Genomic DNA, 20,873 nt, shown 5'->3' on the forward strand with positions numbered 1-20,873 from the left:
ATTAAGGCAGACGGTACATCATTCCTGGATTATCTATGCTTCATACTTCTCTAACACCTTCTGGCAGTTGGAAGCAATGAAACACCTTGCTGCTTACAGTAACACATACTCAGAAATTTTCTATGATGGCTCAAAGAAACTAGAAGCTAAAACAATCTTCTGAAGGGGTGGAGGGAAGGGACCCTTTCTGCGCGTGCGAGATCTCTATGGGAAAGAAACCAAGCCGGGCCATTGCATGACAGCTGTGCGTTACTGTTATCGTCGAGGTTCATTTGATCTTTTCTATTTTTCTCTTCCATTGGCATTTAAAAAATCTCTATTGAAACTGAAACTTGAGAAATATAACTAATTTCAAAGTTTAATCGAGAGCTTATTGAAGTGAACGTTCTAATTTTAGTAGATTTTGCATCAGTCGTTTGGGATACCGCTTTTCTCATAGAGCCATATAGCTTTTGGGAGCAGCATACACACATTTCTCTGCATACTAGAGAGGCCTAAATGTTACTCTCAAATAGAGAAAGAAGCAGCGTCAGCTTGGTTTGTACCGAATTCAGTGTGCGTGAATCGCTTCGTAAGAAAACAGATTCGTTACGTTGTTACGGTGTCACATACCTGGCAGAAATCGAGGGATGTTTGGGTGTGGGTGGTTTTTTGATTTGGGTTTTTTTGGTTGGTTTTTGGCTTTTTTGTTTTTTGTTTTATTTTTAATGCGTATGCAATGTACCTAAAAGATAACGTGGCTTTCAAAATGCCTGGCTTGTAGCATCTTGGACTGCTCCAGACATGGCAGGGCCTGGAAGAGCTCTAAGCACTTGGTAGCCTTGTGGCAGGAACACGCACACAGACACACCCGCAGTTCACAGGCACAGCAGCCTCGTGTCCTGCCACGCTGGACCTTCCATGACAAATGCTCCTTCCATGACAAATGCTCCTTCCATGACAAATGCTCCTTCCATGACAAATGCTCCTTCCATGACAAACGCCCTTCTCCTAATTCGGTGTACAGGTCGCAACCACATTTTTCCATAATGACTGTGACATGCAGAGGACGTGAGTCAGCAAGGCCCTAAGGCACGTGCCTCACTGCTCACACATTTGTTCTCGCTGGTGTGAAAGGAGCTACAAAGCAGCTGAGCAGAGGTGAATCCTTGCCTGTGTAAAGCCAGCACTGTGGTTGAAACCCTTGAATTGAAGCCTGATACAGCCCAAGAACTGTGTTCCTTTATGAACTTGTTTTATCAGCATTTTCAAGGGAAAAAATTAAACCAAGCAGACTTCCTTTAGGTTCACTTGGTGACTACAGGAAATGGTTGCCTCAGGGTAACAGAATCCAGCTCCTCTTTTTTCCGCATCCTCTGGGAGCTCCAGCAGCCGGGCCCAAGGCAGGGCAGCGGGCGGAAGGCCTGGCAGCCCCAGGGCTCCCTCTTCCCTGCCCAGCGCCAGGGGCAGTTTGTCCCACGGCTTTGTCACCTGGGAAGTCTCTTCCTGCCAGTGACAATGTGTGTGTTTTGGGTGTCTGGGCGAAGAAGAAAGCTGTTTCGCTCGCATCTGGCTTGCTTGGGTTTTAGGCGCTTCAGTAACCATTCCTGCCTTGAGTTTGTGGATGCTTGGCAGTACTTCAGACTAAAGCGTATTAAATCCTATCTTCAAACACCTCAACGAAGTAGTATTGCTATAGGTACCTCAAAATTATGTACAACAGTTTTTAAACCTTTTTTAAAGACCAAAGTTGAAAGTTCTCTGAAAAAGCTCTGGCGGCCAGCTTTTTAGTGGAAGGTTTCTGGTGTCTGCTTTTGTTCCTCTTAGAATGTGACAAAGTGAAACTGAACGAAAGCGTTTTTTGCCTCCTGGTGAACTTACATCAACAACATGCTTTTTTCCGAAAACAGAGAGAGTTTCAAGACCGTACAAATATTATTGTAAAGTTTTAATCCTCTGAAAATCAAGTCGGGCTATAAAGCAAGCGAAGCCCGTTGAGGAGAGGCTGTTTCCGCCCGGGCGTTAAGCTCAGCTCAGAACGAAATGCCGTTCTGGTGTGTGGCACTGGGCGGGCTTCAGATAGCCCAGTGCCCTCAAGGAGCTTCTTCCTGGACGATGCTGAGGAGGACTGTTTTAAAACCTGATTCTGTGAAGATTATTCCTTATTGGTATGTCAGGAACAGAATACCTGTGTGTCCTCTGTCCTCTGCATCTCCAGGGCAGGGCTGTCTGAGCGAGCTGCTGTGCAGTAACAGGCAGCGGTCAGCGGCTGCAGGGCCCTGCGATGAGGAGAGGGACCGGGCAGCGAGGAGAGGCAGATAGCTGGAGTTTTACGGCTGAGCCCGTATCAGCGACAGATTTGGTTTTCTTTTCGATTCCTCCGTACCTGTCACTGTTCAGTGACAATTGCGGCTTGGCAAATGCTGTCACAGAGGAACCAGCAGCACTAGTTCAAGTACGATGTTTCCCGACCTTCAAAAAAAACCCCTCAGATGACAATTTAGTCATGTTCTAATACCGACGTGGCTTTTCTGGAGCTGCATTGGTAACAGCAGTGGGAGGAACTGGAGGAGGGAATACTGTTTCAGAGGGAGAAATCTATTTTAGAGCATCTCCTAGATAGAATGTGTTTGGTTCTGTAGCGTTCCAAGGCCGTGGTCTGTTGTGGACATGACTGTCCTTATCATGCACACACCTCACCATCAGCACAGACAACCAATGCGTATTTTTTCTTCCATCATTAAAGAGAGAGACCGGGGGGACGGACCAAAACGCCAAACAAAATGCCCACACACAACCAGGAGCCTGCTGTCAATCATTTCTCCTACTCTTCTGTAGGTCTTCTTGCATGGTCTATGACACCAAGATATTTTGGTGTCATAGACCATATAACAAAAAAAAGTCCAGTTTCATCCACCCATGAGGCCTGCCCCAGCACAGGTCGTTGAACATGGAAGCAGTACGCTGCTCTGCTTTGCTCTACCAAAGGAGCAGACAAGTTACCACTTCCATTGGCAAACATTTTCCACCTGCCTCCCAGGTGAGGTTCTGCTGAAGTATACCCTGCCAGAGAAGGACATGGCCATGCTGTCCCCAGAAGGAGCAAAATTGCTGGCCTGATTTCCTGCGACTGGAAACCCGAATGTCTGTGTCTCTGGGGCCTCTGCACAGATGAGACCGCAAGTCTGAGTCATGTTGGGAAAAAGAAAGTGGGCTTCTTTGGCTAAGGTTCTTGAAAACAGAAAGTATTGCTTTATGCAGACTGAGTCAATTCTGAAAAGGTTTCCGTGGCCAAGGTATTGTCACTAGACGTGTCAGACTTTTGGAAAGCAGGCTTTCCGAGGACCAGACAGAGCAGAGTGGTGTGTTGTCCTCACTTCGATGGCGTTATAAGCCAAATAGCTGGTGACCTTGCTGGTGGCTCCAGTGAAAGGGCTGAACGTGAGCCAGAGCAAGACAGAAAGCTGTGGGATACCAGGGGAAGACAGAATTGCTCTGGGTGCAATGGCAATTCCATCTGCCTCTGCCAAATCCTCAAAGGCTCCTTACTTCCTCCCCACTCAGCTTTCTGAATGATTGCCGATCAGCTTACATTAGCGTGAAGACCGACTCTCTGCCTTTTGCCCTCAGGAGATCATTGACTTTCCAGACGAATGCAGTTTCTGTGCTGTTCTGCAGTGCATCACAAGTGGTATTTAAAAAAATAAATGGAAAAAGTTTCAGTAATTCTGATCCACCCCACCCTCCCCTTCAAAAATTGCTTCACTCTGCATTAAGGTTTTGAATTACAATTAAAACTCTCAGCAATAACCTCTAAACACCAGCCTTCTGCTGCTCACTGTTTGCAGGGGCTTGTACGCTGCGCACATCTCGGCGCTCAGCAGCCGAAAGCTTTGTGCAGCAAGTTGAAGTGTCCTCCTATGAAAACAGCAGCTCTGGTTTGAGAACTAGAGCACTACCATAATATTGTTTTTACTAGCTCAAGGTTCAATTTCCATATAACAATAAATAAAAAAAAGCCCTGTTCAGTAGTTTAAAAAAGAAACTGCATGGATAGCAACTATTCCTGTTGAGGGAAGTGAGTATAGGCCACGCAGGCTCTCCCTCCTGTAAATGAGGAAGAGGAGCGAAATGAAAAGAGTCAGAGGCTGCTGTCCTGAATGATGAAGCAGACACTCGGCGTCGCGTAAGTGGGCTGATCCGTTCTGCGCAGCGTGCGTGCCGCTCCGGGACCGGGGTGCGGGCAGGAGGGCCTGGGGCGGCGTGGCTGGCACCTCGTTTTCTCATCCACTGCCGCTCAGAAGCTGCGTAATCAGGTCTGGGTTTGTCTCATTAGTGATAGCTATGATACTGTTGGTGTGTTTGAGATAACGGGGCCAAAATTTGTATACCTTTACTTGAGGATAAGAAGCGTAGATTACATTAAAACCAAAGCCCCCTTAGACAAACAGCAGTGCATTCTTGTCCGTCTTAGGCTGCGAATTTGGCACGCCCTGTAATATAAATAATGTTATCCCAGAATCATACTGTCCAAACTAAGTCCTCCTCGGTCATTTGAGATAAGCTTCAGTAAAGCTCCGTGAGCTGGTTTGGGGATGAGAATTTCCCAGAACCTGGCCCCTGCTTCACGTGGGAATTTGTCAGTGAGCCAGCCCAGCTCAGGTACATGTGAGCCACAGAGCCCCAAGCAGTCTCTTTGCAAGTAGCTGCCTTGCCTAAAATATTCTCGTTCCAAGCTTCCTTGCAAATTATTAGCAAGCATTGACTTTAGTTTCAGCTTCTATTTAGTTTTAAGAAACAATGTCTTGAAGCTCCTCTGTTAAATTTCCTTCTTTTCTTCATATATATAGATTTGCCAAAGGATATTATGTTGTGCTTCAGAAGCTTATTCTCTGAATTTTAGTGAACTGGAAATTTGATAGATTGCAGGCTTTTGAACTTGTGATTTCACTTGCACTTAATCCAGTGGATTTGTCTCTCATTTATTTAACACTGAATTAATAGAAAAGTGGTTCTGAAAATGTGAATGAAGTCACAGTGTTTACCCATTTACAAGAACTTTATACTAAACTATTGGGGAAAAAACAGAGAAAGGTGATTCTCTGAAGTAAGCACCGTTCAGAGTAAGGCTAGGATTCAAATAACTGTGTTAAAGTACTAGGTTTAGGTAGCTGCGTAAGCGGTCTGATAACCAAAAGGCACTCACTTCAATATATGAAGAGGGTGAAGCACCTTCATGGGTGATTATTTGCTGCTTCTAAAAAAGCTCAGCAGCAACTTATACTGAAAAGCTATTCAGTAGTTACACCGATGCAGTCTTCGTGTGTTTAGAGAAAGCCACCCGTTGGGAGCAGTTCCAAAAGCAGACACATTTACTGAGAGATGGCATGATGATTAAATGGAAAATAAGGATCAGTTCAGTCCCAAGACTTTTGCCCCCAACTGTCCAAAGGGCAGTAGTATTTGTTTTCTTTTTCAGTTAATTTTCAGCCTTGAAGTACATCACTGTATGCTTGTGGAGCATTTTGGTGTGGATTCAGTAATGTTAACTGTTGTAAGGAATGGCTGTCGCTGTTCAGCTTTTTATTTTCAGTATCCTTGGGATGCACTGCTTTACCAGCAAGAGGCAGGAACTCAAACTCGTATGTTTTTCTTGGAGAACTCCACAGGAATTCACTAGAGCTATCACAGAAGCTCATCAGAGTTTACCCTTTGTGTATCCAGGAATGAATTTTTATTTATTTTTATAAAGTAAGAGTTAAGGGATAAGATAAGGGAAGGTTATCTGAGAGGGGTGGAAAGACGACGTAAATAGTGTGAGTGAAATCAATCCTTCTGAGACACAAATTTTTCTTTTTTTTTTTTCCTCTTCCCAATTTCAGTGTTGTCAAAACTGGCATGAAGTTTGTCTCAAACTGCTTTGCTTCCCCCGAGTCTGACAGCCCGCTAGTTATCTTAGCAACGTTGGTCCAACTCAACCATTACAGAAGCGGCTTTATTTTCTCTCTGCTTGTTTACTGGCGTTCTCGCCCTCGAGTCTCCTCACTCCACACTCATCACCTGACATGTCAGCAAAGACACACGACCACAGCCCCTCTTCCGCAAGCGGGCTCCCCTAAGGACACTCTTCAAAACTTCGCTTCCTTTCCTAACGGATAATGGGATTTATTCATCCCTGTGTTACGCTGTCCTGCTGCTGCTATAGCTTGCTCTCAGTGGAGCTGCTACTGGCTTACAGCAGTAGGCATCAAGTGAGGTTGCCAAGTCATGCAGCTGAAAAACAGAGGCGAAACAGGCTCCCCGTTCCTCTGCCTCTCTTCCCAGCGTCTGGCTGGGCAGCACCCACATGGCCTTGGCCCTCTGTGTAATTTCCCTGCCATTCATCACTGATTTTCACATCTCTTATCACTTAGGCCATATTCTATGCTATGCTTTATCTTTTAGCCTATCTGCTGAAGTTTGCTCTCTTTGTCGTAGCTGTTCATGCTTAAATTCACACTCCTACTTGTGTTATTAAAACCGTAATTACCATCCCACTGTGCAAAGCATTTTGGGGCAGCAACATGGAAAATAGAGCCGCAGCACCTGGTGGCATTGTCAAATGGTTGTAGTTAAGGATTTGGAAATAGGGATGTTTCCTAATGTCAATCATACTCCCCCGGTGCCTCGTTATTTCTTTTTTGTAGAAACAGGATTTTAACAGGCGTTTACACCATGGAATACAGGTGGAATAAAAAAGTGTAAATTGTGGGGGGAAAACCCCAACAACTTCAGTACATGCCAACATTGCAAAGTCAAGATCACGTACTTTTAACGTTGATGGCACCCTGAAGGCCAGCATCCTACTGCTCCCTCAAATTCCCATTTGTGTAATTACCAGGCACGGAAGGTTAAGCACAGCTAAGCTTAAGCTAACTCTTTCCCTAAACGGTGGGCCAGTCATCAATAATTTTGATTGTAAAGAAATAATTTGATGTAAAGAGAAGCAAGCAAAACACCCGTATCATAATTTGCTTTATTTCTGCAAACAATACCTTTGTTTTCCCTGCCAGTGCACGCTCTTGTCTCCTGCCCTCTCTGTAGATGTCCCTCCAAGGCTTCGGATCTGTGATAAAGAAGGGATGAGGCTGTGCAACGTCCTTGCCCATTCACTCAAGCTTCAGTCACTGAAGCGTGTCTAGGTTATCTATAAAGACTGCCAATAGCCAAACTACTAGTGGTTAAAAATTGGCGGGGACTGACAGGAGAGGTACTGTCCTCCATTTTCTTAGTTTAATCTGCTCGCTGGTTCTTTCAAATAATGGCAGGGACAGTATCATGAAATTTTTCCGTTCTGTTGGAGAAGAGGGCGTAAAACAAGTTCCTCAGCATGTAAAGAGATTACATTAAAGTCAATATTTCCTCTTCGGCAAGTTGGGTCAGTTTTGGAATCGATCCAGCTTGCTTTCAGAAGTGTAAGCCTTCAGAGGAATTTTCTGTTTACCCCACCCAGCCAGCTAGCACAGCTTGGCTTAAGGCTTTGAACCCTGCCTGGCTCCAGCAGAGAATATCCCATCTTTACTGATACAGGGCTCTTCTATGAACATGACCAAAAGTTCTTTGTGCTCAGCCACCTCACCCGCGTCGTGTGCTGAAGGAGGCAGCTGACCGCCCTTTCCTTCCCGTCTTTTCCTCTGGTGCAGAGATGAGATCTTTCTGCACCCAGCACCTACAGAAAAGGTGCTGCAGGCAAACAGGTGCTTTCAACAGGCAGGAAGGAAGAGGGAAACATAAATAAACCCGAGTCTGTGAGAGAGGAAGAAGGCTGTGACACACTGTCCTTGTTTTCTAATATTTCCACTTTGAGTCTTACCCCAAGCCTGCTACTAGCAAATCCCCCGTGTCTCGGATCCAGTGAAGGGGCTCTGGGATGCTTTAGGCAGTAGGACTGGCAAGTGGTGTTTGAAACAAATAATAACAAAACAAAGGGAGAGTCGTTTCATAAAGTTTTCCCAGGGAGAGTTTTCCTGTGGATAAGCTGTACCAGTGTTTGCTAGCTTTGCAAAATTAACCAAAGGTCTGCGAGTCATACTGGCTTTTTTCCATATTGCAGAGAAAAGCTTTGTATGAAGCAAATATTTCAGTTGTTGCTGCAGCATCACGCCCTTTTGCTTATGTCCTTTGATGTTTGTGTAACCTTAAGTCTACAGCCAATGGAAAAGGTTCTAAGTTTTTTTTTCACTAAAAATGTCAGCTTGTGTTTAAAAACAAAACCAAAAAGCCTAGCCCTTCCCCACAAAGAGACCGACTCAATAACTTCCAGAATGAAAATCTTTAAATCCTATGTCTTGTTTTGGCGAGTTTGAAAAAAAAATAAGCTTCTGTTTAAACTAATTTCCTGTTAATATTTACACTAGTACCATATTTAAAATCATGCAGACTGTGTCATTGACAGCAGTACTTCTGCTTCTAAGCCTGCACATACACCCATGCATGTATGCATACTGTCCGAAGAGGGGAGTATGTACATGTTGTTGTAAGAGAAGAAGGCTAAGAATTGTTTTTAAAAGGAAAAAACAAAACCAAACAAAATCCCAACAAATAAACAAACAAAAGCTTGGATGGATTTCCCTTTTTGTCCCATTTTATGAGTAAAGAAACTTTCAAATTATACTTTCTAGTTGATGCAAAACTAGCCAGATCTACTTTCAATTATCATTGGAATTTATACAGTTGAAACCAATTGGAACTAACTAAACACATCTGCCAAGCAAAGGCTTAAACAAGATCACCCAGTTGAGCAGGAATGTGAAAAAAGCATATATAGTCTCTACTAAAAGCACCACTTTTACATACAGCCTGGGAGTTAAAAAAACCTGGGCTTTAAATTCATTGCAAACAAGCCAAGAAGTCCTGAGGCAGTGAACCTTCCAGAGGACACCACTGCCTGTTTCCAAGCGTGAGCTTTAATCACAGAATCGCTACTCGCCTGTAGTGATACTTAAGCTCAGCCTGATGCCTGAACACCTTCACTTAGGGCCTTTCCGTCAGCAAAGGCTTTGCTGCTGCAGCACCCGATCTCAGCGCCCGCTTCCACAGCCTGGGAACGAGCGCGTATCAGACCTCTCGGCCAGAGAGTGACGGTACAAGTAAATTGGCACGATACAACTAGCCACGTATGGTTATACAGTTAAGTACATCAGTAAATGAAAAGCAGAAGAGACAACTGTCAACAGGTCGTAGTCAGAGATCTAAAAAAATTATGTCATGAAAGAAAATGTCTTCTATGGGATTTCCTGATATTTCACTCCAGCCGCTCTTGTTAGTGCACTCTGGAGCAAAGCCTCCTGTAGTAAAGCTCTTTCACTCCTGAGGAATTTGGCAACATCTCTCCTCTTGGCAAGTTGGCACTGACAGTAGCTGTGCCCTGTTAGCCATTCTCTGCCTCCTCAAGGCTAATTCTGCCACTTGCAACCTCCATTCGTCCCTTTAGCAAGCTGAGTAATACTTGTTGTCCATTGTCAAACAAGAAATGGCATTTCTGGCTGTGATTCAGGCTCTTAGAATGAATGAAAGGCAAGGACAGAAGCTAGAAAAATGTTTTAAAGAACAGGAAAGAAAATATACATGTCAGATATACACCACAAGCCTAGCTATGCTGGCATTCAGACTGCCCTAAATTCTAATTAAACCTTTGAGCAGGTTGATTTCAAGTAAAGGAGGAAGTTGATGTTTCAAGGCATCGTCTTGGCTGCTTCTTGAGACATCAGTATTTCAAAAGTAAGAAAATTAAGTTGCATTCTTCAGCCAAAAATCTGGATTTGCCAAGTGGTTTGTGCTTTAGGGGGTAAATTAATAGCGAGGAAAAACTTGCTTGTAAACAAACTGCTTCTGTGTACAGGTATGTATGCCAGCCTCCTGTCCCCCACGTCCAGTTGGGTCGTGACAAGGGAGGACAGGAAGAGGGATCAGCGTGCGAGGTCTGTCCAGCTCTGTCCAGCCTCACAGGCCTTCAGGCCTGCATCTCGCAGCTGGAGCGTGACGCTGTGTCCTGTCTCCTCCCTCATCACCTTCTGTGCCAGCAGAGCCAGCTGGCCCAGGCGCGGCTCCGCTGACCAAACGCTCCCCGGGCTACTGGGAGGAAGTCGCTGTACTGGAGCTGGAGACGCGCCTCTAGACAGGACCCCATCTCGAGACGAGCCCTGCCAGCGGCCACAATCTGCTTTTGCAGCATGACACCCCCAGCCCTTCTGTGTTCCCTTCCTGCGGCCCGACGTACGGGTGCGAACCGCTGAACCGCCCGGTGTTGCTCAAACAAGTGCCCTGTGAGAGCAGAGGGACCAAAAAGCCAGTTCTGTTCTGAAAGTACAGTCACTGTCGTTCTGTCTGAAGCCTGGAGAGTCCAACTGGGTTTGCTGCGTGCGTTTGTGTTTGTGCACTGGTGCACCAGGTTCCCCGCAGCAGAGCAAGCTGTCCCACGGTGGGGCACGCCTCTTGGCTGCGTGCTTTTCGTCGCAATGCCTCCTTTAATCGCTTTTGTTCTGGGCTCCTGAAGTTGAGGTACAGAAACTCGTACTTTCTTTTCTTGAAGCGTTGATTCGCAAGCAGTTCTTAAATATACAGTTAAAACTAGGGAGGAGTAACCTAACTGCGAGATACAATGTACAACTATAGGGAAAAAATTGTGGATACAAACAAGCTTTGCGAAGTATCAAGAGCAAGCCATCCGCTGACTAATCCTGAAGGTTATAGCCCACCTCAGAATACAAATGGGACCCTCTTTTCCTATCCGGCAGGGGTAGGTACCCTGCCTCGTAGCGCTGGCAGGCCTGCCAGTGCTCCCTTCTGGCTTTAAGAGACACAGGTACAAGTTAGAGCATGTAGCAGCTGGAGAGCAGGCCTGCTCCTGCACGGAGAAGCCTCCAGGACGGAGACTGGTTTATTGGGACACCTTGTTGGGGTGAATCTCTGGAAAGTGGCCGTGTAGCACCAGTACCTCCACGTTCAGGCAAAGCTGCCTTCAGAAAAGCTTCCTACCCACCTACCTGAGTTTTCTGAGTTTTCTAAATACAGTACAACTAGTACAAAATCAATCAATCCTCAAATTTTAAAGGACCTTTCTGTATTAAACATCTAAATTTCAGTCCATCCATTGTAGTGCTCTTACTGGAGTTCTTGATTTTGTTTTTTTTTCCTAAGATTTTTACATTATTTGAATTTTAGTCAGAAAAGCTGACAAACCCTGTGTGCTCTAATTTATTACCATATACAATTCACCCAGAATAAACTCTGAAGGAAGAAGATAGAAAACTTAATATTTTTTATGTCCTTTGCACTCGGTGGGTTTCTTTCCAGACCAAAGAGCAACACAGATGGGTCAGGCCTGGCGCTGAGCAGCGGGCGCTGCGCTGGGCTCTGCCGGGCAGCGGTCAGAGGCAGAGCTGCGCTTCGCGTGCGGCGCAGGAATCCGGAGACGTAAAGGACCTGCTCTGAGGCAGGAACTGCTCAAAGCGCTGTAGAAGTGACCCAGGGCAGCAGTTTGGTATGGGACCTCGTGATAATTTTAACGGTCCTTAAAACTTGGCCTGAGGAGCGGCTGTCAAATTTTTTTGACTAATATGATTGGTATTTCAGTGTTTGATCTGGTAAGGTATTTTGAAAACAATGAGGGAGGAAATGTAGATGGGTTTTTTTCCCCCCTCAAAATGAATACCAAAGAGAGAAAAAGCCGTCGAAGGAGATTTGAAATTAGAAAGTTACTAGGACGTGAAAATGATGGTAAAGAAGGGAGGAGTGGTCGGAAAAGTTCAGTAAGGATTCCGCATGGCGTGACGGAGGCCTGGTGTGCGTAGCGCACCGAGCCGGTGAGGCCGCGGGCGCAGAGCTGTTGGGTAGGCCCACGCGTCTTTCTCGTCGTCCGTTTGCTGCGGTGTCGGTGTTGTCGGGAGAAGTCACCTTATCTGGAAACGTTGGCTCTGGTTTCCTCTTGCGCTGCGGCCTCAGTTTTGTGCTAACGTGCTTTTTGGAGTCTTCTGGGTGTCAATTTTCGTTTAGTTTCTCAAGGAACGCTGATAATCCCTTACGTGTTAAAGCAGCTTGGTTGCCGAGGGCGAGCTGGCCGGCCGGCTGCGGGAGGCCGCCGGGTGGGTCAGCGCCGGGCAGGACGGGGCTGGGCCCGGCCAGGCCGGGCTCGGGGCCGAGGAGGGTCGGCTCCGTTGGGAAGGGAACCGCGTGCCGCCGCAGCGCGAGGCCGGAGGCTGGGAGACCGCAGCCCGCTGCGGGAACAGCGGTGATCTGGGGAGGAGAAACGCGGCGGCAGCTGTACGCGGATCCCTCGGAGGGAAAAACCAAATGGCCTGAAACTTGGCTGAAACGTTCCGACGATGAACAGCCCTTGGGCTGTTGTTTGCTCCTGTAAGGAACCCCCGCAGAGCCAGCTGGTTTATTTTAACACGGGATTTGCCGTGCAGGACTCCCGTATACTGCAGGTCTTGCACTGGAGTCCCAAGATGTCTACCGCTCCCCAGCGCGGTTCCAGGGAAGGTTTTATTTACGTAAGGGATCGCGTTATTTTTATTCTTTGCGCCCTATAGCTGTTCTCTAGCACTCGAAGGTATGGTGGTACCCCCCCCCCCCCCCGAAGAGGGGCCATGCCTGGCACCCCGAGGGGCAGGCCCGCTGCTCTCTCACGACAGGCCGGCGCAGCAGCCCGCTCCCGGGGCGGCAGCCAGGCCCCAGGCCCGGCCCCACCGGGCAGCGGCCGAGCCGGCTCTCCCGGCTCCGGCCCGAGCAGACGGTGGCCCCGGCGCTGCCCGCAGCCCCGCTGCCGGCCCCGGCCGCCGGAGTGACGAGCGCAGCCGCCGCGGGGAGGGGAGGGGAGCGGAGCGGAGGGGGCGTGCGGCCGGGCGGACGCGCGCTACGCCATTTTCGTAGCCCGCGGTGGAGCCGGGGAGGGGGGAGCGGGGAGGAAATGGCTCCGCATTGGGTAAAGCGGGCTGCGGGGACGCGCGGCGCGGGGGGGAGCGCGGCGGCGCTTGGCGTAGCGGGCGTTGGTGAATAGCGTAGCGGCGGCAGGAGGAGGAGGAGGAGGCGCCGCGGCGGTTTGGTACCGAGCGGAGAGGGAGATGCACACGGCACTCGAGTGAGGTAGCTATAAAACCCCATTTGTTTACATTCCCTCCCCCACAACCGGCCGGCGCCGCGGTGAGGGTGGCGGCCGGCACCGGGCCGCCGGGGGGGGAGCGGGGAGGGAGGAGGACGCGGCGGCGATCGGCGGTAACGGACACCGGGATGCGGAGCGGCGTGCGGGGGAACTCGGCGGCGCGGCCGCCTCATCACGTGGCGGCGAGACCCGCCGCCGGGCCGGGGGGCTGCGCGGGAGGGGGGGGGGGGGGGGCGCTCCCCTGAGGCGGCGGAGCACGAGGCGCGGCCCCGGCGCATCCCCCCGCCGCCGTTCCTCCTCCTCCTCCTGAGGCCACCGGGCGGCAGGTAAACCCCTCCCGGCCCCTCGCCGGGGCACCGGGACGCGGCGGCGGCCCCGGCCGGGCTGGGCGGAGAGAGGGACGGTGCGGGGGAAGCGGGGCGCCGGTGGGGGGGGGATTCCCGCCGCGGGCGGGGCCGCGCGGGCCCGGTGTGCTCCCGCTTCCCCCCCACGCCCTTCCTGCGGGGCCGCGGTGCTGGCGGGGGGCTCGCCCGCTCCCCCACCCGCGCAGGGCCCTGGCTGGTCGGGGCGGCGCGGCCGGGCCCTGCGTGGCGTGGAGTCCCGCGGGAGCGGCCGCGCAGAGTGCGCGCCGGCGGTAGCCCGCGCGGAGGCTTGGCCGGAGGTGAGGGAGGGTCCGGAGGTGCCCATCGCCGCTGAAGGGAGTTGAATTGCTGCTGTCGAACGTTCCCTGCTGCCTGTGCCGCATCCTTCGGAAACGTGCGCCTGGCGTTGAAACTTTGGAATAAAATTGCTCGTTAAAATCTTTAGCTATCTTTGTCTTTTTTGGGGGGGCTCTGTAGAAGTGTTTATACCGGCTAGCCTTTAAACTCTTGCTTCTGTTAGAAATAATCCTGGTTTTTAGCACTCCAAACACTACGTGGCTCCAAGTAACAGTCACCTTTTTTTAATTAAGGTAGGATGTCATAGCGTGATACTGAGGGAGGCTGTGGTGCGTGAAGCCGGATACAGCACTGAGAAATGCACGCTGGGAGGCCTGGTTAGCTTGCAGAAATGTGGGAGCAATTGCCGTCTGGTTAACAAAAGTAGTTTCAGCCGTCTTCGGACTGGTACGTTCTAGTGTCCCTTTGGGTAGTAGTAATTGATACAAGGATGCAGAAATAGAAGACTGTTTCTGTACGAAGCAGGTATCCTGTGAGGTTTTAAAAATTCTGTTTGAACAGAGAAGGCCCTCAGATTTTCCTTCGCTTACGAACGTGCTTTCCATTAGATCTGTAGGGGAGTAGGTGTTCTCTGTGACTGGGGACGCATACTGCTCGACTCCGAGACTTCCTAATGGTTACTTCTTAGGCGTTAGAAGCCGATAAGGTGAGAAAGTGCCACGGTTCCCAGGAACATGGAGACCAGTGTGACTATGGAATTTCCTAACTAGATTTTTGTTCAAAAACAACTGTTACAATAGAATTGGTTGTATTGTCCTGCACTGCTTTTTTTTTGTTTGTTTGTTTTTTAAACTGCTTTCAACACTTACGTACTTCTGAGGAAAAAACTATGCAGCCGTGCAGTCTATTTCTGAAAGAAAACAGGGCCTGTATATATGCTGTGAATTAATTGTGTGTGTTTTATGAGACGGATGGTGCCAGTTCCATCTGGGGATGTGCCTCGGTGTCCACGGGAGGTGGATGTGGAAGGGTTGTGCACAATGGCGAATCTGGAACAGGCAACATGAAAGCAGATTCTGCCTACATAAAAATTCTCCAAAACAATGAGGTTTGTTTTAATTAATACTCCTTGCTTTCATGTTGGCTTAGATAAAAACCAGTTACTAAGTTTGGAGTATGTATCCAAACAGTCATAAAATGTGCAATTACAGAAAAGTGGTTTAAAATGGTGCAGATGTGCTCACAGGCTTAGCTGTCTTCACATTTGTTTCTCCCATTACAAAAAACCTGCTCCACTGAAGTTGGACCATCAGGGCAATTCAGGCGTGTTCAGAAAGTTGACATGAAAAAGCACAGATCCTGGTGCTGACCTTCAGCTACTCCTTTGCTTGGAGATACTTCATTTAATTAGTCACCTCAAACTGAGATTTATGTGACATGTAACGATATCCATCTTCTAGAGTTACATGGTGAAAAGTCAGCTGGAGAGTATTAGGCCTTGTATGTTAATAAACTGTTCCTTTTGGATATTCAGTGGGAAACCTTAGTAAGATACATACGTTTTGTGTAGTTTGACTTAAGTAAGATAAATGTATGCACGTGGCAAAACTAATGTATCCAACGTGGCACAGGTTTTCTTTGTGGTCTGCACTAGGTCGAGCAGCTGTGGTTTAGATACTTCCATTCATAGCATGTTTTCTGCAAAGCAATGGCTGATTCAAGTAGGAAGAAACTCGAAGTGGTGCCCAACTCACACGGACCTCGAGCTTGGGTGTACACAGACCCGAAGGAAGCGTGTTTGGACTTGTTTGCTGTGGCTGTCCGGTTTTAGTCGTTTGATCATGATGGTGCCTATTGTAATGACTGTTATTCCTGTCCCTGCCACAGTTTTTACAGAAGTGGAAGTTTATTTTGAACATATGATGGGCACTGGATAAATCAGTCTGGATTTGGAAACAGTTACGTGTTTTCATCAGATGGAATTACCGAATTAAAATTACACAAGCTACTTAAAAGCGAAGCTCCGTGAAAGTTTTCCTGTAAGTTAAGATTTGGTCCGTAACCGTGGTGACACGTAGTGGAAAGATTGTGGCATCTTTACAAACTATTTTACAGAATTGGGGATGGACAGACGTAACTGCACATATCAACAATAAGAATGGTATCGGAACAAGAAAACCTCATTCCATTTTCTTCACAGTTGGACTGTCAGCTGTCAGAACGTTTGCTGTTTTCTAGCGTGTTACTTTATAGCGTGTTTTCAGAATTGTTGGATTAATGTATCCTGACTTTTTCCTTAACGCGTTTAGAAACGTCAGTAGAAGTTTCAAAGAAGGAAAGCTTAATGGCAGTTGTTCTGTTCCTGGTGCAGGTATGCTTTTCACAGAACTGAGCTTTCGGTGCAGGGAGAGCTCTGCGAATGCTGAGAATGTGTGCCTTTCGGGGAGCAATTCCTGTCTCCTGATGGGAGGAAAGTCAGTGCAGCTTCCTGGTTTTCTGTGGGAGTCCAACTTCATTTAGAGAGCAGTTATTTAAAACAATTCTATCCTATGAAAACGATCTCGGGGCGTGGGCTACTGGCGTTATCTTAAATGAGAACTGGTAATTTTAGCTTGGTGATAAAGGCCTGAAGTAACACCTGATGCAGAAAGAATTTAGATTGGGTTTAGGTCATTCTTAAATTGCAGCTGAGATATTACTTGAAACACACCTAATAAAGTCTGCTAAGGAAATGTGCACCAGTTAGGTAAAGCTAATAAAAAACAAGTGTGGGGTTTTTAAGTTTCAAAAAGTGATTGAAATGCTGGGAACCATGTCCTGCCTACATTGTAACCTCCTAAAGGACGGAAAGGTATGCGCTGCATCCGTCCACCTATTCAAAATATTTTGTGTGCTATCACATTAGTGCGATTTCTCCAGGTTTTTTGGTGTCATGGAAATCTGGGGGGTACAGAAGTTTAAAAATAGTGGTTTGAAGTCACTTGTGTTTTGTTACCTCGTGGTAATCCAAACACTGTACAGGTTTTAATACCCAAAAAGCTGGAAGCCAGCATGAAAGACTGGGAAGATGACGGTTTCCTGAGGTCAGTCTGAAAAGCTGATGAGAAGAAGGGACGTTGAAATGATTCATAGGGCGTTGTGCCCGTGCTGGGGGACACGGTTCACTACACTGGAAACGTTCTCATCTTCTGGGTATCACGTTGTGCTGCCTCGTATTCCCTCTTTCCGTTTTCTGACTTCTTTGTCGCTGCAGAGGAGGAGTGACTCAGCTGTTGTCTGTTCTCTCTTGGCTTTTGATGACCTAGGAGCTTCCTTCTCATCCGACTGTCGCCTTTTCTCTAGCGTGGTGCTTTCCAAAGCGGTGGGATGAGAGTGAAGGAAACCCGCTGGTTTCACTAATGCAGAATTAGATCGCTACTAAAACGGGTGGCCCATTACAGAGTTCAGACTGCGGTGTCTGGAGAGCCAGAATGTGGGTATGTTTGTCTGTGACTGCTGCTCTGTGGACAGCACGAACAGAGGAAGAAATACTGCTGAACAGATCTTGAACATCACTAAAATGAACCGAGCAAGCTGTGGGTCAGTTTGCTTGTGCTTACTAGAAGTTTTTGGCAGTGAAAATTAATAAAATTCATCTCCAGGCTTGGTTTGGGGGGTTTTGTTTGGGTTTGTTTTTTTGTTTTGGGCTGGTTGGTTTGTTTGTTTTTGAAGAGCAGTCCTAAGAGAAATCTCCTTTTCACTTGTGAGGAATAGATCTGTAGTCTTATGATGAAGTTTGCTATAGAAACCTCCCCTGCTTTTTCTTCTGTATTGACAGTTGCATCATCTCAGTATTCAACAAAGTATCAAGCGTGTACAAAATGTGGGCTGTTAACTGGGGAGCAGTTAGCGCTCTGCAGCTTCTGAACTGCGCAGAGGTGCAGAAAAGGGTGTTCTGTAAGCAGTCGGTTTGGTGCTGCGGTCCCAGAGAGACTTTCTTTGGTAGAATTGAGATGAAGGCTGCATAATCCTGGAAGTTCACGAATAGCTATGGTCATGTCTGAAACTCATTAATCAAGTGAAGGCCGGTAAAAGTGTTCCTGGGGTTTGTCTTTTTGTAAGATAAAATGCGTCTGTGAGAGAAAAAGCGCTGCAGATTAAGAATGTGCGAAGGAACTTTTACGCAAGATTTGGATAACATTACAAATACACTCCTCAAAGGAGATTTGGTGCAGTGTTTCTGCATGTGGATTACAAACGCTTTAGAAATAGTTTCCAATCACAGCTCCTCGTTAAAGATGACTGTAATAAAATGTGAATTCCAGATAGGTGCTGTCATGCAGATTATAAAGATAGATATCTCAAGATTATCTGACTTGTACTGCATTCATAAAGTGATCTTTGTGCATTTTTATTACAGCTGCATTTTTATGACTGCATTGTGCTGATTATTAGTGGACAAAAATAGTACCTGGAATTCTGAAGGAGAGGTGGAAATGCTAATTGATTTACAGCTGGTGATTGGGTATCTATACATAGTTCCTCTTTTAACCAAGCTACTTGCTGGTGGTGGCATGCAGCCACGCTTAGGGTGGAGTATCAAACCAAAACAAAGGAAAAACACGTGTAATCTCTAAGGTAGTCTCCTCGAATAGGTGTTGCTCCATGTGATTCTGGACGTGGACTTTCTTGAAGTAGTGTTTGTCTCTTTGCTAATATTGGGAGGCATTTTAGGTGGGACTGAGTACCACTGTGTCCCAGGATGACTGGGTCTAAGGTTGTCCATGACAGTAACCATATGTCATTTGTAAAACTGAAAGCTGAGTTTAACTCGCCTTGCAAAATAACTAATAATGCCGCAGCTGAGTGTTTTCTATAAGGGGCAGTAGGGAGCGGGTATGCATCTAAGTCTTATTTTACCACTGTAGGCACTACACGTATACAGAACAGTCCGGAAGAGCTTCCTTACCGTCAAGTGGAATATTGTACTCTTACGTTGGAACTGATGGTTATATTACTTCTCAAGGCTCTATGCAATTTCTGCAGTCCATTCCTGTAAAGAAAGACCTCTTTTCATCAGGGCTCCACTACCTTGAGAAGTACTCTCACAAACCATGTAACGTAGGCCACATTTATTGGCTAGTTCCGATTGCAGAACAGAGAAGCATTTTATTTATTGCTGACCTGAATGTGTGTCTACAGAAGACAATATCTCGGCCTAAAAGTACAATTCGAAATTGTACTAGTTTGTATTAAAACTTAAGAAATAAACTACTTGGCTGCATTCCAAATAATGTGATAGCCTTGCATTGCTACATTTTTACGCTAAAAAACCCCATTCCCATTGATTTGATGCCTGATGATACATAAACAGGCTAGCCTTTCCGTCATTCCTGTTCTGAGCTGCGTATTGAGGCAGTTGTCTAGCGGAGGCATGGCGTTAGGTTAACAGTGCTGGAGTGGTCCAGTTGCTCTCAAGACTCGTACCATACATTCAGCAAATATACAGTAGCTGCAGCAGGATGTATGTACAAATTTCATTTTTTTTGTAATATGTCCATAGCTAATTTCTTAATGCTTGTAATACATTGTAGACTTTTCTTTTGTTTGCTTGGTATCGAAGAAAAACAGCCTAAATTGCCTCCCATGTAAAACTTGCTCTTTTAGGCAGTTACTGTCTTTGCGCTACAGGTAAGAGATTGAGTTTTGCAAAGTGTGTAGTCTAAATTCATGCATCTGCATCTTGCAGAGTAGGGTGCAGAGTCCCAGCAGAAGTTCAGTTTTAGTGTGTCTGGGCAAAATCTCCCGTGCTGGCTTTTGCTAACTGCCTGTGTTCAGTAGTAGGGGGAGGAACGTGAGGGTTTTATGCTGACTCTTAAAAGAATGGATTAGGATGAGATACTTTAATAAGAATGCAGCAACTATAGCAAATTACTATTACTCACTTCTGTTTTCTGTGTATCCAACTCTGTGGTTCAAATTAATTGCAGTAAACAGTAATGCTAGGCGATGTAAAAATACTTTTGCTGTCTTTGAAGACAGTACTTTGTCTCGTATTCCCCATAGAAACTGCTGTTTTGTCAGTGCTGAGTGGCTGCATTTGTCTAATGAAAGACAGTATTAATATGGTACTTGTTAGCCTCTGATGCATAGGAACACGTAACTGTGGTATCGTTTAAGCCAAGAAACCCTTAAAAAAATGTATGGTTTTACTATTTTAATGGGGGTTTTTGTTAAAATTGGACTGTGGACAAATCAAGGTGGTGGTTTGGAATATGACAATGTACTATTAGAATGTTCCTGTACTTGCAGGGTGGTGGACACAGGGGACTACATAGACGTAATGATATTGTTAAGATTTCAGGTTTAGCCCATTGGTATTTTTAACCTGATTGGCTAAGACGACCTCTCTGCTTGCATTTTAGAGTAAGGCTGTAAGGATTCTGCTTCCTTTCCCCTTTTCTGTCTCTATTCTTGCAGTAAGAGTAATATTGGGTATTAAATACTACATTTTCATTCATTTGCCTCAAAGGTGTGTCCCTTCAAAGTTGCTTGAATACCTTTTTAAGAAAAGTTAGTAGTTCATGGTGAGTGATTTTTGAAGCCAGTCGGTGTTTGTGTCAGTTTGAATGGTTGCCTCAATCACCACACAGACCTGAAATGGGTAGCCATGTAGATCTTTAAGAATAATCTCGGCGAAAACAAATGAGGGCTAGGCAATGTTACGGCTTCTGTTGAGGTCTCGCTTGGAATGTGATGGAAATGTCACATTTTGGTTCAGCTGGGCATTTGCTTGGTGGATCTGCTGGTTGAAATATGTGCAGCTATTTTATGTTGCCTGTCAGACTGGTTCAGCGTTACTTCTGAATCTGCCGAGGTGTCTTTACAAACACTTTTGTCTCCCACCATTGTTGGACAGAGACAGCTTTGGGAGCCCGCTAACTCACGACGTAAGTGGTTCCAGTAGCCTGCGGTCACCCAGATTGCCTTCACACCCGCAGGGAGAGAAGGCTGTGTTCGTGCCTGAGAAGGGGAGTAGTTCTCTCGTTTGTACTCGGACAGAATGAATTTGCCAAGAAGAGTTTGAATGGCATGTTGATAGATGGCCTTATAAA

The 20,873-nt window shown here is 46.8% G+C and overlaps 1 protein-coding gene across 6 annotated transcripts in view; it reads left to right on the forward strand.

Annotated features, from left to right (window-relative positions):
• Positions 1-20,873, forward strand: part of SLC39A10 (solute carrier family 39 member 10) — a 122,135-nt gene that overhangs the window by 64,568 nt on the left and 36,694 nt on the right. For 4 of the 6 annotated variants that reach the window (XR_012764971.1, XM_075429740.1, XM_075429743.1 and 1 more), the window contains exon 1: positions 13,031-13,104. The exons of the other annotated variants lie outside the window; for them this stretch is intronic. The gene's annotated coding sequence lies outside the window, so the exon portion shown is untranslated. Of the gene's footprint in view, positions 1-13,030; positions 13,105-20,873 lie in introns of those variants that run through there. 6 annotated transcript variants of the gene reach the window in all.

Source organism: Opisthocomus hoazin, chromosome 9, assembly GCF_030867145.1.
Source record: "Opisthocomus hoazin isolate bOpiHoa1 chromosome 9, bOpiHoa1.hap1, whole genome shotgun sequence".
Taxonomy (NCBI): Eukaryota; Metazoa; Chordata; class Aves; order Opisthocomiformes; family Opisthocomidae; genus Opisthocomus; species Opisthocomus hoazin.